Genomic DNA, 21,847 nt, shown 5'->3' on the forward strand with positions numbered 1-21,847 from the left:
CTCAGATCTCCCTGCAGCAAACTGACATGCCATGGACTATCCATCCTTACACTCAATAAAGGGCACCCACATTGTTATAAAAACTTGTGGGGGAGATTCACATGCAGCTGGAGCTTAGTTTTCCCTCTTCTGATTCTAGTTATGTTGGAAGGAAGAAAAAGATTCAATCTGCTTAGCACTCTTCCTCTTCTTCAGTTAATTCCTGGTGAGAGGAATTACTTTAATTTCTCAACTTATTCATATGCAGGAAAGAAACTCATTACATTAGTTCATACTCATTGTGGGATGTTCTTCTAAATTTCAGATATTAATGACTAGTAATCATTTGGTCTTTAAGCCTCTAGACATTTCCGAAAAGTTAATCTCAAGACGAATAGAGCCAGAAATCTAACATTGCTGGTAAAAATGGAAATAAATCTAACTTTCACAATCAGAAAATTCATATCCAGATAGTGGGAAACAATGGTATGTTTTATTTTCTGCTGATCAGACTTCAATTTTGTCTAATTCTGAGCAGTGAATTTTAGGAAAGGACTGAGAAATTAGATAAGATCCCAAGAAAGTTTACTAAAATATAATAGTAGCCATTTCTAGAATAGTCAACAAGTTAGGGTAAGTTTAGCTGTGGGGGGAGGAGGAAATGGTTTAAAAAGATACAATTACCATTTCCAAATATCTCAAAAAAAATAAAAAATAAAAAAATGAAGTAGAGCCAGGGGTGTCAAACTGGTGGCCCATGGGCCAAATGTGTCACGCACAGGCCACACCCACTGAAGCTCTGTGAATGGGAAAAATGTCGTGAAAGTCATATGATCTCAACATGACATGGTGAGTTTGACACCCGTGAAGAACACTAAGGAATGACTGTAGCTCAGAGCCTCTGGGCACCTGTGACATAGAAACCCAGCAACATAACATCCAACATTTGGATGCATGAAGTCCATGATTCACTCTTTATGTCTTTCTAAGCAAGGATAAGATAGACTCTAGTCTAAAACTCTTGAAAGGAGAGCAAGCTAATTTATTCAGCTAACCCTCAGTTCTTTAGTCTAATAGAGAGGAAAGGATCTCCTTTAGAGCAAAGTTTCGATCAAAACCAAATAGGCTGTATGCATGCCTTAAAAAGGAATGGGGGTTCTATAGATACACATTACCAGATGTGGTATTCAGCCAGTTCGGACCAGTTCAGGCGAACCGGTAGTGGAGATTGTGGGCGGGCCCACCCGCCCTGGCGCTATGCCATCCTATTTAGGCATGTTTTTAAGGCCAAGCACATGCGTGGAAGGTGCATGTGCGAGCAGAGTGCATGCGTGGAAGGCCGGGCGCATGCATGGAAGGTGTGCACATGAAGCGAACATGAGCATGTGCAGCGAACCAGTGGTTACAAAATGTGTAACCCACCGCTGCACGTTACATATTTTGTGCAGGTTAAAAATAGTATATGTGTTCTGTAACCAAGAAATACAGTATATAGCATATAGGCAAGTTTCATTCATGGCAGCTCAAGTCTGTTAGATTGAGGGTTTGTTCTCTATACAGAATAAACATTGTAATATATAATTTTATCTGATTTAATCAGAAGCAATGTTTGCTACATTGTTTCCTCCTCTTCAAAGGGTGAGCAAATTAAAATCAATGCACACAAAGGTCAGAAAAGCAAGTTCTGGCCAAATATTCAGAAAAACAAGGTTTTCTGAAAACAAGATGAATATGCTGTTTAATTTTAGATAGCAGCACAAGACATATTTGTTTTCCCCAGAATTGACAAGGTGATGGTTCTTGCAGGACTAAATGACAATACAGGTTAGTATTTTGCTCTTTTAAGCTGATAAAGAGTTTTTCATTGCAGTACACTTAAATGTTGCACTTTTATTGGTTTACTGTATTATTTTGTGAATTTTTTTGGTCGTCTTTAGGAGAAAGTGGTAGATAAACAATATGCTGTTACTGCTGCTGCTGTTGTTGTTTTTATATGGAGCCTTCCAGATAGTTCTGATTAGATTTGGTACTTTCAACTATCAGATCCTGACCAAGGATCTAGGACAGTTAAAGATAACATCATAGCCTACCTCTGTACCAACTAATTCAACATTTTGTAACTGATGTGTTCAAGTTTTGTCTATCCCTAGAGTGACCAGGTATCTTGTCAGAGATTTTGGTATGGCATCAAATCAAACGTATCAACCACTCTTGATACCGTTATCTTTTTCCACATTACTTAATTTCTGTTTGATGGTGGTAGTGGTGATGATGATGATGATTTTGCAAGATGTTTTAAATTCAGAATAAAGAACAACAAATGATTTCTTAAGTCCTACACTTTAAAATTTAAGCCCTATGCCATTCTCTCAGTAGCAAATCAATACTGCTTTGTAGATAATTCTTCAGAAAGGCTGATCTCGCAACAGATTTGACAATATTCTATTGCCTTCTTCCTAATACCACTTTCCTGACTGAGGTTTACTGCCAAGTTGTACGCAGTATTCTTGCCAAAAAAATTGCAAATATTCTTGCAAGTTGTTGTGCTGTAAAAAAAAATATATTCTGAAATATTTTATTCTGCTCTTTTATCAGTTAATTCACAGCTTTTTACCAGTCATCCCAAGGAAATTCTAGGTCGAAGAAAACTTTGCTACTGAAGGGGTGGAAGGAAAGGAAAGCTTTAGGGTATTTTGAAGTCATTCACCAAATCACTTTCATTTGCCAATATGTAAATATATGGGATGTGCGGGGAAAACATATTTTGACACATTAGCACATTTTGGAAGCCAACCTACTACATATTTATAATCATGTTAATGTGAGGTCTCTAGGGAAGACTTGATTTAAAAAATGGGGGAAAAAGAAAAAGGAAATTATATATCAGCAACTCATTTCTTATATTTTTCTTTCTTTTCTTTTCTTTTTGTATATATTTTATTTGCAGTTTTTCTTTAACAACCAACATTTTTTTGTGGACAGTGTAATGACTAGGTTAACATATTTTTCACACAGTGCTCATAGTCATAATACAACTGCATATACAGAATTTTTCTCTTCCAACTTCTAACCTTAATGTGCTCATTATAACTATAATATATTCTTTTATATACTTATTAACTCCTGACATTTTAATATTATACATATCGCTGTGTTCCACCACATTTTCAATATCTCAACTTTCTATAAAAGGTTAAGGTTCCCCTTGCACATATGTGCTAGTCATTCCTGACTCTAGGGGGTGGTGTTTCAAAGCCAAAGAACTGGAGCTGTCCAAAGACGTCTCCGTGGTCATGTGGCCAGCATGACTAAATGTCAAAGGCATACAAGGGTGGTCCCTATTTTTCTACTTGCGTTTTTTATCTGCTTTCGAACTGCTAGGTTGGCAGAAGCTGGGACAAGTAACAGGAGCTCACCCCATTACGTGGCACTAGAGATTCGAACCGCTGAACTGCTGACCTTTTGATTGACAAGCTCAGTGTCTTAGCCACTGAGCCACCGCCAATAAAACCAGTTGTCAATACGTTTTAATCAGTCCCAAGATTATATCTCTAAGTCCCCTGAATTCATAGTCCTTAAAAACTATATTTTACAATATATTTTCCATCCTGTTAATCATAATAATATCTTTAGATATACCTAGTCCTAATCTTCCACCTCCTAATCTTAATATATCTGTATTATAATAAATTGTATTAAATATCTATATATGTTTTACTGTTTTCTTAATTTAAACTTTCCACTTATTTCTATTAGTTTTCAATATTGTTACTATATTGCAAAATATTATATCTCTATCCATCATCTCTCAGCCTTTTTAAAATTTTATCATTTATTGATAAATAAATGATAAAATGATAAATCATTTATTGATTTTTTTGGTGGTTCTTTTATGTTTCTGTCTTGGAATCCTATGTCTTTGTAGAATTATTACACAAACTGATTGTTCCCTCTGCCTTAGCCTTTATCTCCTTCTGCTGCATCTTTTGAATATTCATCTTGCTTTTGAAAGATCTTTCTTTTTTTCCTCTGTTCTGTTATAAGCTCTTAAGGTAATGTCTATTTGATTTTTAGTATTTATCATTGCTGTCTTTTCAGTATTTTTATCTGCTTTTAACTTATTTTTATCTTTTTGTGGTTTATTTTGCATTGTCCCCTCCACCACTCCTTCTAATTTCTCAGCTGTCTTCTGTGTGTTATATTCATCTTTTCCCACCATTTGTTGAGAGCCTTCTACTTTCACATCTTTATCTTTAAATATTCCCATCAACTTCTTATAATACTTTATCACTATTTCTAACATTTCTTCATAAAACTTTATTGTCTCCTGCTGGGTCATTTAGTAACAAGTTAATATACCTCTAATATCTCAGTTTCCCAATATCTACAAACTCCAGAAAAAATCAATTATTAATAAGATTTGGTCAATCCCAAAGTTGTTCCTCCAAGTCCACTAAATGTCTATAAATTTGTGCTTTTCAGTCTTTATAATTTCCAATTTACATCTTCCCAATTGTCCAGATTTTAAAATCTTATTTATCTTTTCTTCTTTTTCTCCCCCTTCTGTTGCTTTTCTTCTTTTGCTTCGTAAAATGATCTATCACATATTGTTAATAATCCAAATCCAGCTTAACCCACCAAATCTTTCAAATCCGCTTTTCAGTGTACTGTTCCAATAGAATTTTAGTGTTTAATTTAATTTGTCTTCTGAATCTTCAAAAAAGCTCAGTAAATATTTCCCAGCATCCAAATTGTCTACTAAGATAAAGTCAAGGTCAGGTAGCTTTCCAGATGTTGTTTACTTTCTCATCACCTTCTTTTGAATTTTACACGTTGCAGTAATCTTCTTCCTCCAGTAGATGGCTCCCCTGCTCCCAATTCCAGTTTTCCACAGAATATAAAAATCAGAAACATCTGATTGTCATCCAGTCAGGGGAGTTAGAGACAGAGTTTAGAAAAGCAATTTCTCCCAGTAGTCACTTTTCACAATGTTGTTTGGCTTTTCCAGGCTTTCTATGCTTTAAATCACCCTTTAGGTTTTTCTTTTACTTCTAATTCTTTAATCTTCCTCTTTAGTTTTTAGTCTTTAATCTTTCTCCATAAGTCTAATTGCTGCTTTTTTAATGTTTGGAGATCATTTTTTAAGACTTTTAACTTAGGTTAAATTTCTAAGGTAACAGTTGGAAATTTTCTCACCCAGTTTCACTGCTCTGTCCACACACTGCTTCAGCACACGATCTTAGTGTCCCAGTTGTCCCAGCTTGTGACCGACCAAAAATGGCCGTCGTCCCTGCTGCTGTTCAATGAGGATCAACGAGGAAATTGTGGCTTCCTCGCAATCAACAAAGCACCTCTCCTTTCTTCACCACCCCTCTAGAGCAGCTTAACCCCATAGGGTCTCCCAGCAAGCAGTTGCCGGCTGCATTTCACGGAGTCTGGCGGAGCACCAATATTTTCCAGCTGTTCTCGCCATGATGTCAACCGGAAGTTGTTTGTTATATTTTTCTTATTTATTACTTTAAGTTTTGAGGCTGCCTAATTCAAGAGATTCTGGATGGCACACATTAAAATAATATAAAATATATAAAGAGAAAAGAAGTCCACTGATCAGAGAACAAAACACAAAAAGCCAAAGAGTAAGTGACAAACCAATGGGACTCAGTCCCGTTCAAGTAATCACTCCCTATACCATGCACAGCTTTATAGGTGATAACCAGCAACTTGAATTACACCTGGAAGTCAACTGAGAACCTGTGCAAGTCACAAAGCCAAGGGGACACATATTCATGCCACATACCCATCACAGTCCATGCCTCTTCATTCTGGACCAGGTGCCGTTTCTGAGTGATTTTCAAGGCCAGCCCCATATATCTTATATTACAGTAATCTACTGTAGAGGTAAGCAAGGTGCAAGTGACTTTCTGAAGACCTTCCCAATCCAAGAATGGGCACAACTAACATATGAAGTGAACCTGTGTGAGGCCTTCTTGACTAAAGCAGTGAGCAATTGTATTTACATAATTTTGTCATTTAATTGTGGTATGAACTATGTTGCTGTTTTCATTTCATCTTTTATGGTATGAATTTCTGGTTTGACTATTCCTATTTCACTTGTATTATGAATTGTTTCATCTATAATATTCACCGTGTATTCCTTTTAAAATATTGGTTTGCTTGCTCCAAGTAACAAACTTTCTATATGCATCCAACTTTTTTGGATTTTCTTTAAAACTATGTTGAGATGATATTTGTGAATCTTTGCCACAATGATAGCCCATTTCAATTTGACCTGTTACTCTCAGCTTATTTGTTGTCACATTTATTTACATTTGCTTTTATTCTTAACTGATGTTCTATAGTATCTCTAGCAGCAGTTTCCATGGTAATAGTGATTTCGAATCTGGCTCTTTTTCTAATGCTTTATTTCAAAATTCCACAGACTAGCTGACCTCTCAGTGCAATCTATATTCTACCATTACATTTGCAGTGTTCAGCTATCTTTCAAAATTCAACTTCATATGCTGTAATGGACTCTCCTTTTCCCCATTTCTTTATATGGGATATTTTGGATTTGTGTTGAGATGCTCTGCAATCAGTAATGGTTTTGACATAGAATGTTCTTGCATATTTTTTTCTACTAGTTCTTCAAAGCTGAATTTGAGAGCTTTTGTGAAGTGCTTCAGCTTTTTAACGGATTTCTTGCTTTACCATGTATAAGGCTCAATAAAACAGGCACACTGGGGCTTCTTTTTATGTTTATTTTTATTTCTGCAATCAATTCAACATTATTTCTTCTTGTCCTCACCATTATTCCCATCCTCATTCCCATCCTTCTCGCTCTCTTTTTACAATACTCTCATCCCCCTCTATAGATAAAGGAAGACATGAAAGGGGGAGGAGGAGGAAGAGGAGGAAGAGGGGGGGAGGGGATCTCATAAAAGTTCATACAAATTTTTGAATCCACTTAATTAGCAACGTTGCATCTTTTCTATAGATCAGACAAAAACACAAAAGTCAAGAATAAGTTAGTATGTTGCTTGTTTTACAGAAATTTCCAGAAGCACTAGCTCTACATGAACTACAACCAGTGGTGAAATGTAAAATTTGTTACTACCGGCTCTGTGGGCGTGGCTTAGTGGGGGGGGGGTGATAATGTGACTGGGTGGGCGTGGCCAACTTTTTTTTTTTTAACTTTTAAAAGCATTTTCTCTACCTCTTTGGCCGAAGAGGTTGCAGAAAAAAAATGCTTTTAAAAGCCTCTGATGATCAGGCAACTCAGCTGGGATCGTTAGAGGCTTTTAAAAGCATTTTTTCTACAACCTCTTCAGCCAAAGAGGTTGCAGAAAAAAATGCTTTTAAAAGCCTCTGACGATCCCAGCTGAGCCGCGCGATCATCAGAGGTTGTTTTTTTTTTACTTTTAAAAGCATTTTTTCGGCCGAAGGGGTTGTAGAAAAAATGCTTTTAAAAGTTAAAAAAAAGCCTCTGATGATCGGGCGGCTCAGCTGGGCATGAGGGGGTGCAGGGATTTTTGCTACCGGTTCTCCGAACCACCGGCCACCATCGCTACCGGTTCAGGCAATCCGGTCTGAACCGGGAGCATTTCACCCCTGACTATAATATATACAGTACAAGCAGGAACCTTTACATTTTTATGTGCAAATCATGGTGAAAAAACCTTATGGCTTTCCATGGTTTTGGCAGGATAGTCTTTGCCTAATCATGCCAGCATGATACTGCAATGAAATCCCAGAAGCTTAGAGATGGTAGAAGTAAAAAGAAAAAAAATCCCATCCAATGAGAGCAAAGGATTTTCTTGGTGATGTGTGACATTTCTGAAGACGTATTCGCTTGAAGTTAGTTGTCCATGTCCATAAAAACTATGGGCATGGCACAGAGATATTTCAAAATGGTTTGCCATTGCAAGGACCAGTTATGATTTCATGAGATCAATGAAGAGTAGCAGGAAGGTCATATTCTTCCACTTCCAGGACTGGAGTGGATTTAGCTTCTTGTCTTAAATTATATCACTATCTCTAACTATATAGATTTGTAGCCTTAGCTAAGCTGTTAGCTGTTGAAACAGATAGAAAGTAAACAGTTATCTCTTATTTAGAATTTACAACCAGAAACCCAATGCCCCTTACACACTTGCTGAATTTTCTCATTTAAAAATCTATACTTCAAAAGACATTCATTTAATCAATTTTTTAAATCTCTTACAATAAGAATGAACTAATGTCAAATAAAGTATATGAAAGGGATTCTGAGATTTAAACTTTACTTTAAAAAAAACTTGAATAAACACACACATACACAATTAAAAAGTAGCTCATTGGCAATAATCTTTCTCCAAAATTGTTTGTCAAGTATTGTGAAACAGAAAAATGTTGTGTATTGCTATTTACTGTCATGGCAATGGATTGATATAATTCCCAGGAAAGTAAAATTGAAGAAAAATTCAATGGTATTTGCATAAACTACATTGTGTTTCAGTTGTACAAAAGAGGCATCAGCTCTTGCTGTTTAAACAGTTTCAACAAAATTCTCAAAATTATTTCACAGTTGATATTTGGAATTTTCTGTCATCTAATGAAAATAAACATAAAAGTATTTTATAAACCAAGGAAATAACACAAGAAAGGGATAAATAAATCTTGTAATGTGTGGATGTATGCCTGATACTGATTTTTTCAAAAGCACTATAGAAATCAGAGGTATATAGAGATACAATTGTTGTTTTAACATTTGGAACTGTTTGACACCCTTAATATGTCCAATATCCTGTCTATTCTACTTATTCTTTTAACCACTTAAATGATGGTGTGCCACTTCATCCATATTCATATTCAATGGTGGGTTCAAAATTTTTTACTACCGGTTCTGTGGGTGTGGCTTGATAGGTGTGGCATGGCTTGGTGGGTGTGGCAGGGGAAGGATACTGTAAAATCTCCATTCCCTCCCCAATCCAGGGAAAGGTTACTGCAAAATCCCCATTTTCTCCCGATCAGCTGGGACTCAGGAGGCAGAGAATAGATGGGGGTGGGGCCAGTCAGAATTTTTATTATCGGTTCTCTGAACTACTCAAAATTTCTGCTACTGGTTCTCCAGAACTGGTCAGAACCTGCTGCAACCCACCTCTGTTCATATTTAATTTAATTAATTAAATTTATATGCCGCCCCTCTCCGAAGACTCAGGCTGAGGAGGTTGTAGGAAAAAAAATGCTTTTAAAAGCCTCTAACGATCCCAGCTGAGTTGCCTGAACGTCATATGATACAGCAACTAAAAAAGACAGGTACAGACTCCAACAGATAGTTAGAATTTCAGAAAAAAACATTGCCTTCCATAGAATACCTGTATATTTCATGGGTCAGAAGGAGGGCTGAGAAAATATCTACAGACATAAACTGGACATAAACTGTTTCAATTCCTCCAATCAGGATGCTGCTACAGGGCATTGCAACTAGACACAGTTGTTTCCCTTGTGTCATCACTGCTGAACAACTAATCCTCACAGTATTGTTTTATATCTAAGTATATTTACCCATGTTGTATGGCTGTAGTATTATTTTTATCCTTTTCATCTTTTCTACTACCCCTCTCTTATTGTGATTATTATTACTCTGTTGCTTTGCATGTACATTGAGAGCTTCTGCACCAGGCACAAATTCCTGTCCCATCCCTTTCCATCCCATCCCTTCCCATCCCATCCCGTCCCATCCTGTCCCGTCCCATCCTGTTCCATCCCGTTCCATCCCGTCCCATCCCATCCCATCCCATCCCATCCCACCCCACCCCACCCCACCCCACCCCACCCCACCCCATCCCATCCCATCCCATCCCTTCCCATTCCATTCCATTCCATTCCGTTCCGTTCCGTTCCGTTCCGTTCCGTTCTGTTCTGTTCTATTCTATTCTATTCTATTCTCAATATTAACCATAATGAATCAATTGTTATTACTGGCATAAAAGAATAGGATGGGTAAGAGTATTGAAAATCACTCGATTTCAACAACAATGCACTTTTTTTAAAAAAAAATCATCTATCTATATTTCTGAAGTTTTAACATGTTGCTCTGTAATTGCCTGAGATATAAAACAGAATGGGATTTGATCTCTCCACAGGCGCTTTAACCAGCGTGAGACAACTTGTTTAATTACTTCTCTGAATTCTTATGGCTCCTGGAAGAGAATTGGAGGAAGAATTTCCTCTATGTTAAATCATAGAGATGACTTTAATCTGCCAAGTTTAAAGGAGAGGAAAAAGTACAATCTTTGTCTTCTTGTTTAAAATTGCTAATATCCGTACAGTTTCTGAAGGACAACAAGAATAAAGTTTGTGTGTGTGTCACAAAAAATTCAGTCACCTATTTATTTCAGCTACCACGTTTTCATTTTTAATTTGGCTCAAATCATCAATGTGTAAAATTGTGCCAATGCACAATAATAGGATGTTCCTCACCATATTTGAGTTTAGATTTGCAGGTTTCCCTAGAAAGCTAGAAATGATGGGGGCTTCAGTTGCAAACAAAACAGTGTACTATTTTGTTGACAAGACAGAAAGCTTGGATCCCCCCACCCCCCGTTTATACTGGATTTGATAGAACGCAGAACCTTCATGCTTCTTTCAAATAAAATGGGCCAAAACTGTACAGCTCTCTCTCAAGTTAGTTCAAAGATTAGGTCATGAACAAGATCCTTGATACCATTTAGCTCAGTGCGAATGCTCCAACTTGAAATGCCAAGGTAAAATCTGTCAAGGTCTCTAAGCACTGGAATTTTTCAACATGTAGCAGAAAATTCTGATAGAAAAATCTGTCAGGCCTGAAAGCCATCTTTTGCATTGGGCCTTCAGGCCTGCCACATTTACTGCTGTGGGAAACTGGGAGGGGGGATTGTATGGCGCAGGGGAGATATATAGTCATAATAACATTCCTTTCTCAGAGAGTCAAGGACATCTTGCCCTGCACCTGGAGGGGTGTGATTGGGAGGCATCTCCAGCTGGGACGGTGCTTTCATTGGACCATGTGATGGGCATGTGGGTGCAAGGCAGGGACTTGGACTTTCTTTTGGGTGGGGAAAACCTGGAAGCTTTCAGATTCGGGTTTTCCCAGATGTGCCAATATGACATCTTTAATAAAATGGAACTTTGAGGAACTTCAAGCCTCGGAGTCTTCTTTCATTGGGGGTGTTACTTGGAACCCTGATAAAATCATTCTGTTCTCTCATTCCTGGCCTTCCCATCCAGAAAGCCCAACCTTATCCATTCTCTAACTCCAGAGATGAACCTCCAACCTCCAACTACCGTTCCCATTTTATAAATGCCTGAGGCTGCAAAATCAGATGAGAGTTCTTTTAAGAGTCTAGAATGCTGCCCCTTCACAGAGGACGAAACTCGTCTTTCTTCTGTAGTTTTAATTCTTGCTGTCCTCTTCAGAACAGAAAAAAAGTAGCTTTTGGCAGAAGAAAATATTTAATGAAACTTGATTAAATGGGTGGATCTACACTCTATTTTTTTCCCCCAGAAGCAAAAATCATGACAATGTCCTGACACATCCATATTTTGTTCCCATTTGCAATGCATCATAAGTTTGGTAACAGCAAAGCTGTTTTTGAATGCTCGCTGTTCTCTCATGTACATATGAATTTTCAAATATATTTGGAAGAAAAGTTATTGTAAGCTATACAGGCAGGTTTCTACAAAGAGTTCTGATTTTGCAAAATAAACCAAGTAGAACAAACCAGTGGTGAAATGTAAAATTTGTTACTACCGGTTCTGTGGATTTGGCTTGGTAGTGGTGGTGGGTAATGTGACTGGGTGGGCGTGGCCAACTTTTTTTTTTCTTTTACTTTTAAAAGCATTTTTTCTACAATCTTCAGCCGAAGAGGTTGCAGAAAAAAATGCTTTCAAAAGCCTCTGATGATCCCAGCTGAGCTGCGCGATCATCAGAGGCTCTTCTTTTTTTACTTTTAAAAGCATTTTTTCGGCTGAAGACGATGCAGAAAAAATGCATTTAAAAGTAAAATAAAAGCCTCTGATGATCACGTAGCTCAGCTGGGCACGGGAGGGGGGCAGCAGGGATTTTTGCTACCGGTTCTCCGAACCATCAGCCACCATCGCTACCGGATCAGGCAATCCAGTCTGAACCGGGAGCATTTCACCCCTGGAACAAACTAATGTTTGTTGTAGTGTGGTGAGACTGCCAGGCCAAATTTATTGCACTGGTTATTGCCTAAAAAGCCATCTGTGGTGTGGGACTAGATATGCCACAAGCCATCTTTACCAGTAATGATTCTGTCCATCCAGCCCAACCATCAAAGGTCCTAACTTCACAAGTGAGTCAGTGGGGAGGACTGGATCAAAAGGCAGAGTTTTCAGCCTTTACAATGTGGAACATATTACCTCCAGAAATGTGATTAGTCTCTATCCTAATTAAATAGGCTCTTTTTTAAAAAAAAAAAATTTCTAATAGACCTTCAGATCTCATACTGTGCTAATTAATTAACAACCATCAATTACTAGTATTGCTTTGTTCTTTTTGAGATGCTCTAGGGTATTATGGGTTTGATGTATTGTATAATACCCAACATTATTATGATGAGGTGATATACAAATATGTATTTATTTTCTGTAAATTGTTAACTATAATAATATACAGAGGAATTATTGAGTCTGCCATCTGCACCTCCATAATTGTCTGGTTTGGTTCTGCAACCCAACAAGACAGACACAGACTTCAGTGGATAATTAGAACTGCAGAAAAAAGAAACTGCTACCAACCTGCCTTCCATTGAGGACCTGTATACTGCAGGAGTCAAAAAGAGGGCTGTGAAAATATCTAGAGACCCCTCACATCCTGGACATAAACTGTTTTAACTCCTACCCTCAAAATGACGCTATAGAGCACTGCACACCAGAACAACTAGACACAAGGACGGTTTTTTCCCAAACACCATCACTTTGCTAAACAAATAATTCCATCAACACTGTCAAACTAGTTATTAAGTCTGTATTACTATTAATCTTCTCATCGTTCCTATCACCCATCTCGTCCCACTTATGACTGTATGACTGTAACCTTGTTGCTGGTATCCTTACGATTTATATTGACTGTTTCCTAATATGATTTGATTGCTTATTTGTTCCCTATGACTATCATTAAGTGTTGTACCTTATGATTCTTGACGAATGTATCTTTACTTTTATGTACACTGACAGCATATGCAAATTCCTTGTGTGTCCAATCACATTTGGCCAATAAAGAATTCTATTCTATTCTATTCTATTCTATTCTATTCTATTCTATTCTATTCTATTCTATTCTATTCTTACTATGGCCAGTGTGTAGACTGAAATTTGTATAATAAAGTTAGGATTTAAGGATAAGTAAAACAAACATTATTAAGTGTAGTCTATGTTGCAATGTAATATAACGACAAAACATATATATGTGTGTTGTACATGCATGTATGACTGAATGGATTCTTTGAGATTTAATGTACTTCTATTATGAAGCAATTCAAAAAAGTCAAATTAATTTGTGTGTGTATGTGTCTTTTAATAACCCCATAATCCCTTGCATCGGGATGGAGTCGGGACAACTGAATGGAGCTGAGTGTTTACTAGCTGGATGCCCTTCCTGTTGCCAATGCAGAGCTCACAGAAGATATTTATTCATTGTGCCCAAAGAGAAATATCTGCCACTATCTAGGATTGAACTCACAGCCTTCTGATTGTGAGGTGAGAGCTCCACCTCTAGGCCACTGCACCACTCTAAAAAAAAAAAGCCAAATTAAATTTTAAAAATGTTTCAATATTTTTTTCAAAATATTTCAATATGTTATAATAAGAAAATTTTTGAAGCAACAGAATTGTCCAGAGTTATTATCCTCGTGGCATATAATAACTGATATAATGTAGGCGGACACATGCAAACATATATAAAATCAGCATTTTTTGTCCTTTTTCTAAAAGTTCATTTGAATGAAAGATAGATTGCTTTTGAAATGTCTTGTAGAAGAGAATCATATTTTTTTAAAAAATAAATAAGCCAGAAGCAATGTGTGAATGTGCTGCTTTTTGCTGAACAATCTTTCCAGCGAACTGCAATTTCCTTGATTTCTCATTCTTTAATTAAATTCTAGAGGAAGACTTTATGAAGGAGTTTCTCCCATTAGTTTTTTTTTTCATACGGGAAATATGAGAACTCAGAAAGGTTTCAGAACGATGAAAAAATGGATAACAGAACATTACAAGGTATCTTTTTTATATAATAATTTTATTGTATCATACTAAGATAAAAATATAGACAAAACAAAAGTTATAAAAACAGAAAAAGCAAAAAGTGCAAAGAGATTTTAAAAAGTAAAGACTTCTGACTTTCTTCAGTGCAGTAGTTTTAAAAAATAGCATATCTACATCAACTTTTTGCTTGACATTTCACAACATTTCAAGCTATTTCTATAATGACAAAATCATTCTAGTTATCGAAACCTAAAATCAATTTTTTTTCCCCTCATTTTGAGCAAAAAGTCGGGAAGTGATTTTCAAGTAGAAACAAAACTAGAAAAAATTCTCTCTTTAATTAAAATAGTTAATTTTTTCAATTTCTGCTAACTCCATCATCTTTACCACCTAGTTTTCCATTGTGGAAACAAGATACCTTTACCATATTCAAAAATAAACTAAATTCTACTCTCCCAACAAAAATTCAAATGGACTCTCAGTTCATAGGGTGATTTTTAAAAAAAACCCAGAAGTCTTTTCATAGCATTTTGATCCTACTTCCCTGATTATCTACATTGTCCTTCTCTGAAGCTGTTCCAGATTTATAAACTTAAACTCACAGTGAGATCTGACCAACAAAGAATAAGATAAATATTTTACTTTTCTTGGTAAGAAACTATCATGCTTTTTTGCTTATTTTATAATAAAATATTATTCCAAAATATTTTTTCACAACCACAAAGTCAGATTTCGTCTATCTACCTTAAACCTGTACAGTACATTTGATTTCTGTTTCAAAACGAAGAACTTTGAATTTATCTTTGTACTATTTACTTGAGAGCTTAAGCATTTTTTTAGTCTTTATTTTTATTTTGTATATGAAGAATATAGTCACAAGAACTTATTAATTTTTCACATTTAAAAAAAAAGAAATAAAATAGGGATGAACCAGGGAGCAACAAGTCATAAATTTATAAAATCTAGTATTTACATGAGTTGGATGCATATAGATAGAGACATGTTACATGTGTAAGCTATATATGTCCTTTGTTTTCTTCTTAACATCCAAGAGCAATAGAGTTGGAAGGGTCTGTTTGGGCCCCCAAGTACATCTAGTCTGCCAAAATCTAAATGAAATCATCTGTGTCAGATGGCTGTCCACCCCTGATAGAAAATTGGTTATGCAGTCAAACTGGTCTTACTATCAAGAAATTTTTAACTTGAATCTGATTTCTTATCATTACAATCCTATATATGAGGGGTATCAAACTCGATTTTATTGAGGGACACATCAGGGTTGTGTTTGATCTCAAGGGGCCGGGGCAGTGTGGACAGGGTGGGCATGGCCAGCTTGACATCACTCGTGTCAGGGGCGCCTGTGGTGGCTCAAGTGCTCTGCCAGTGAAAACGGGCTCCCAATCTCCTTTTTCAGCTGGGGCAGCCTCCTGCAACCCTCTGCCAGTGAAAATGGAGCATGAGGCCCTCCCGAGCTCCATTTTCGCTGGCAGAGGGTTGCAGGAGGCTGTCCCAGTCAAAAACAGAGATTGGGAGCCCGTTTTCATTGGCAGAGGCACCATGGGCCGATCCTTCACTCTTTCCAGGGTGGCCCCATGAGCCGGATCTAAGCACACGATGGGCCAGATCTTGGCCCTCGGGCATTGAGTTTGACACCTGTGCTATATATTGTTTGAGTCACCTATCAACTAAGATGTGTAGATAAATGTACTTTTTTTTTTTAACTGTGTCACCTGAATCAGAAATTCAGATTTACGCACCTTGGCCCAAGCAGCCATTTCTTCACAATCCAAGTATTTTCTTGGCTTGCAAATTTAGTTTGTTGAAAAACAGCACTGACCACGACAGCTGGCGATTCTAAATGCCATCGGCCTAAATGTGAGGGAGGTCCAGGAAATCAAAATCTATTTTCTCACACTTCCAGTTCAGAGGATAGCAAAACAATAAATATAAATTTTAAATACAACTTGTCCAATAGAAGTAGATGGTGATAATAAAAAAAATGCACTGATTTAGATGCTGCCATCTAAACATTTTTAATTCAATGAGAATTTGGATATTATTGCATACACGAGCTACAAAACTTTGGAGAAAATATATATGTTCTCCAAAGCTTTCTACCTCATTTATGCTAAGAAATTAGATTCAAGTTAAATTCTGTGTGTGTGTGTGTGGGTGTATGTGCGCGTGCGCGCATGTACCTGCGCATCTGTGTGTTGAATTATATTGCTCCTCTGTTATTTAGTGTTATCCTTTCCCAAGAAATCCTCTGCTGTTTGCATAACTCCTTAAACTCCTTAAAAATCTGTTTCTTCAAACTTACATGCATGAAGAAGGGCTTTGCTCAAATCTGGTCTGGCTTTGAAATCCCTTTTGTACACCAAGACTTTTTGTTTCTCAACCAGTCCCTGCAAAACAGCCAGGGAGCTGCAAAGAGGTTTATGGGCTTTGGGCTTAAAACTGGACACTTGGCCCTCAGTGGACTTTGGGGAACTGTGACTTTGCAGCTTATCCGTCCCTTTAGAGTTTTAATTTGGCACTACCTCTAAAGACATGAATCAGTAGGCATCCTCTTATCTGTCCTCCAAGCATAACAGAATGCCCAAGTTTATTAGTGAAACTAGATCTTTTGCAGTCACGTAGATTGAAAATGTAATTTCTGGGCCCTTGGATATGCTTTATAAAATTGATAAGCCATTCGCACTGTTTCTGGTAACTGAACTGGCTATGTGAAAGAAAAGCATTTTTTTCTTTTTCTTTTTTTCCTTTCCTTTCCTTTCCTTTCCTTTCCTTTCCTTTCCTTTCCTTTCCTTTCCTTTTCTTTTCTTTTCTTTCTATTTAGATAGCCAAAGGTACAAAATACAAAGTCTTCTTTTTAAAGAGACGTGATATTTGGATCCTCTGAAGATTCTGAAAAGGTTATCAGGCAACACCACTGTATTAATAACACAATGAAATCACCTGACTGAAATGGACTGCCATTTTTTTAAAAACACATTATTTTGGAGGAAGTGAAATAATGGAAGTGCATCTGATTCATTTTATTAAACCAGCAGCTGTCTAAAAAAAAATAAGGCCATCAAGTTTAATATGATCGGCTTCTAGACCAATATTTCACAGTGACGAAAAAGATGTAACCTGGAAGTCATGTAGAACAAGATTGGAATGAAGCTTGGAGAGATTTATGTTTGTTTCTGAGGTTGTTTTAAATTAAGCTTGGAACCACAGTATGTAAACAATTCAGCATACATAAAATAAAACTCATTGGTCTAAATCAGGGGTCAGCAACCTTAAACACTCCCCCCATTCAATTCTGGAGCCAACCAGAAGTCCAGTTCCCCCCACCATAATGTCTCCTCCTAGAGCAGCGTCCTTTTTCCTCTACCTGTCCTAACTGAAAGCCCTATCAATTGTGGAGCCAACCGGTGACAGGGAGCCGCAGCAGAGGGATGAAAGAGCCACATGCGGCTCCAGAGCCCCTGGTCTAAATTAAACCCAAACAAATGCATGCCAAAGTTCTTTTGAATATGTTTATCATTTTTTCAACTTTACTATGTGCCTGTTCAATTTTTCTGTCTACATCAAGGTATAGATAATTCAGATACATAACATCAGGATAATTGCAGCAACATGAAGCATAGTTCGGCAATTAATGTTGCCATTAAAACTTTAACTTTGATGCAAATATGGATTTCCCATCTCCTTATAATTTAATTAGGCACTTTCATCAATTCATTTTTTTTCTTACCTCCCTATACTAGCTTAGAACATGGGGACAGCATAGGGGGAAGTAGAGAAATATAATTCAATATGCCAGTAACAGAAATCCTATAGTCAGACCAATATTCATTTGTTTGTTTACTTTAATTTCAACATTAAACTGAAAAACACAATCCATCCAATGTACAATTGGACAGTATTGCTTTGCTGCGGAAGTGTTAACAAATGGAACACTAAGCTTCACACTCCATTTCTAAATCTGCTTTTTTATTTTAATGTATAAGAATTCTGTGAGTCAATTACCTCAAGAAATTTCCAATTTTCCATCCCCACAGAGTCCCTAAAGTCTTATCAAAATGTTATGTTTTAGAAATGTCACATCCTTTTCTGAATCTTCAGGCAATGTGTTTTATATGTACATGTGTAGGCAGCTTGAGGGGTTGTGAAAGTGCAAGGGAGGGAAGGAAGTCTGTGCGGTAACCATTGTTAGCAAACAGATCAAGTAACATGCTTAAAACTTTGGAAGCAAAGAAAACTATTCCCCTAAAAAACAGAAAAGAAAAAACAATGTTCTCAACTAATGAAAAGTGTGATAGATTCATTAGCACAATGGGGTGTCTGATTACATTTGTTGATACAAGATTAGTTTTTGTTGGCCTACAGTCAACAACCTTCTCTGCTGAGCAGTCCACAAACTCTCAGCTCCCGGGCAGACAGGATGATTAGAGCCATTGACCTTGATGGAAATGTTTAGTTTACTGTTTTCTCCTGAATGCTCCCAGACATTTTGGTGCCTATGTAAGCACCAGACTGGCCAAAGTCACTCAGTATAAGTCATAAAACATTGTAACTGAAGGAGGTATTAAGTCTCTCACAGCTTCAGGGTGGTTGAGTTGGAAGTACAGTTCTGAATATCCTTAGTAGTGTTTATGATTCAGAGGTTGCTTCAACATTTCAGTTTTGATCCCCTTTATATTTTGGATCTCTTTTAATTTTAATTAAACCTGTCACAAATTCTTCACTCAAATAATTTCCCCCATTCTCTCCCATTCTCCTAGATAACAAATATTCATGAAAATATGAGGAAGATTAAACAAAGAAAGTTTCTAGGGATTAAAAGTAATCTATTTGCAACCACCTAAACTCTAGTGTCATCGTAGTCCTCTTGTGAACAGGTCATTTCACATTCAGTCATTTCTTTTTCCCTTCAAATGTTTCATTTTGTCATCTAAGCACAGTGGATGTCAGATGAATTTGTTTTAATTTGGATTTGCAATAAACCTTGTGGAGTCATGAACACTTCTGGGGCTTATTAATAAGAAAGTCTAGAAGGATAGTTTTTTTTCTTAAAATACAGAATATATCCATAGAGGTGGTGTGGTGGCTCAGTGGTTGTCAACTGGAAAGCTGGCAGCCTGGGTTCGAGAACCGAGTCCACATGATGGGTGAGCTCCCATCCTTGCCCCTGCTCCTGCCAACCTAGCAGTTTGAAAGCATGCAAATGTGAGTAGATAAATAGGTACCACTACAGTGGAAAGGTAACAGTGCTCCATGACATCATGCTGACCACATGGCCATGAAAATATCTTTGGACAGAGCTGCTTCAATGATCTTGAAATGGAGAAGAGCACTCCCCCCTATAACAGGGGTGTCAAACTGTTGGCCCACGGGCCAGATGCATCACGTGCAGGCCATGCCCACCCCAGCTCTGCAAATGGGAAAAACATCGCAAAACATCACATGACGGCAACGTGACACAATGAGTTTGACACCCATGCTCTATAATCAGCAATGACTAGCAAAGTAAACTCTGAAGGGACTCCTTTAGCTTTTTTTAATATCCATAGCACATCAGTTAGAAAGAATTAATGAGTGCAAAAAAGCATATACCACATTTTTCGGCGTATAAGACGCACTTCCCCCCCCCCAAGAGTGGGTGGAAGTGTCTGTGTGTCTTATATACTGAATGTTGCTGAAATCCCACCCACCCGCTGGCTCCCACCCTTTGGCTGTTTTCGGCCTCCGCGTTTTGAATTTTCAGCCTTTGCAAGCTCCATTTTAGACCGGTTCCAGGTTGCAGGGATCGCCACAGCACATCACCACTAATCGCTGCCTTCTCACACCCCATTTTTGGCCTCCGCACATCATGATTTTGGCCAGTTCCAGGCAGTGGGGATTGCAGCCGCCGATCCCTGCCGCCTGGAACTGGCCAAAAATGCAACACACGGAGGCCAAAAACGAGGCATGCGGAGGTGGTGATCAGTGGCAATGTGCTATGGCAATCCTGGCAGCCTGGAATGGGTCTAAAATGGAACATGTGGGGGCTGAAAACACAATGCGCGGAGGCAGCGATGGGCTGTGCCGATCCCTGCAGCCTGGAACAGCTGATTGGCGGTATTCTGGGAGGCCGTTCCAACCGCCAATCAGCTGCTTGTGCGGAATCAGGCTGCGATAACATGCTGAAGCTGACCAGGCTGTTTGCTGCAAGGACGCTAGGCAGATGAAGTACCGATGGATGCTGGTAGGCAGAGGCAGATTTTTTTTTCTTGCTTTCCTCCCCAAAAACTAATGTGCGTCTTATACTCCAGAGCATCTTATACTCCAAAAAATACAGTATATAAAATATGTATGTGTCAACTCTGAAGTGAAAATGGCTGAAGCTATCTTTTGCTGCCTCATAGTTGCCACATACACTGACAGGGGGAAGGGAGGGGGAAGTAGATAGATTGGCTAGAAGTCAAAACAAAAAGCTTTCTTGTGCAAACCAAGTCATCCCAACAGGTGGCAGTTGGAGGAGGAGAGGAGTGACCAAGGAACCCACCAAATGCCCTAATTGGACAATGTGACATGTGACATTTGGTGGGATAATTGCTCTTTTAATTATGTCACAACTGCAGGAAAACTTTCAGAGTTGCTTTCCACTAGCTGTGCCAATATGATGTATCCAATAAATATGTGCTTTGAGGAATTTACCTGCCTCAGAGTTCTGGTTTTGATGGATGCATTACTTAGAACGCTGACATTGTAAGTATCTTTTAAAAAGAAGCAGAAGTAGGAATGGGCTTTTTGGTTCTTTTTTGTTCAGAAGTCTGCATTTGATATGAATAATGGTTGGGAACCATGAAGATGAAAACAATATGAGAATAAGTATGAAAACAAATCAAATATACATCTACTAGTCTGTGCTATGTATTGGATCTGATCCGGAAAGTTGCTTCAGAGAGCAACAGGAATGTGATTGTACTGCAGCAAAATGACTCACTAAAAGTAGTTATGTTTCTAGAACTGTGTGGTTTCTACTGCATAGTAAAAGGAAGACAAGCCTTGTCAATGGTCAGATGTAAAAAGTGTGTTTTGCCCCATTCCTTTTTGTAAACAGCTGTATAACTTTTCTTTATTTGTTGTTGATTGCAGTTCTATGAGTTCATGGAAAAATTAATGGAAGCATTGAAGAGTAACAGTGACTGTGTAACAAAATGGCCAGGAATGAAGGCAAATATATATTTCCCAGGATAATTTTGCAGGATCCAATCTGGGTCGGTCACCAGGACCAGAGGTTTAGCCTTCTGAGATTTTGGACACATGCTTGAGCCCATCCTTAGGGAATTTCTCCAGCATGTGATCAAAAGCTCAGAAGACTAAATGTCCGATCCAGATTGGATCCTGCATAATGGCGACTTTCACACTTAAAACGTTCTCCAAATTTTTCTTTTCATTCCTTCTTTTTGCCCACTTACTTTAAATCATCATAGTTTTCCTTAGTCTACTGGAAGGTGTATTGACACAGAGCAATGATCCTATTTTGCACCATCATTGTTTTGTATTGAATATGTCAGTGAATGAACAGACTACTGAAGATTAATATATAAGAAAGTACACCCATTTTTGTGTATTAAGTTCTGATGTA

The 21,847-nt window shown here is 37.7% G+C and overlaps 1 long non-coding RNA gene across 2 annotated transcripts; it reads left to right on the forward strand.

Moving 5' to 3' along the window:
- On the forward strand, nucleotides 1-17,294 carry LOC117678987 (uncharacterized). Of its 2 annotated transcripts, XR_004595207.2 has the most exons (4): nucleotides 1-205; nucleotides 1,728-1,803; nucleotides 14,124-14,235; nucleotides 17,063-17,294. It is a non-coding gene; the product is annotated as an uncharacterized LOC117678987 (long non-coding RNA). The 2 variants fall into 2 exon arrangements; XR_009621117.1 differs by lacking the exons at nucleotides 14,124-14,235; nucleotides 17,063-17,294 and adding an exon at nucleotides 10,104-10,336 and having other exon boundaries at nucleotides 3-205.
- The last annotated feature ends 4,553 nt before the right edge of the window (nucleotides 17,295-21,847 follow it).

Source organism: Pantherophis guttatus, chromosome 8 (assembly GCF_059756535.1).
Source record: "Pantherophis guttatus breed Tessera chromosome 8, ASM5975653v1, whole genome shotgun sequence".
NCBI classification, from domain to species: Eukaryota; Metazoa; Chordata; class Lepidosauria; order Squamata; family Colubridae; genus Pantherophis; species Pantherophis guttatus.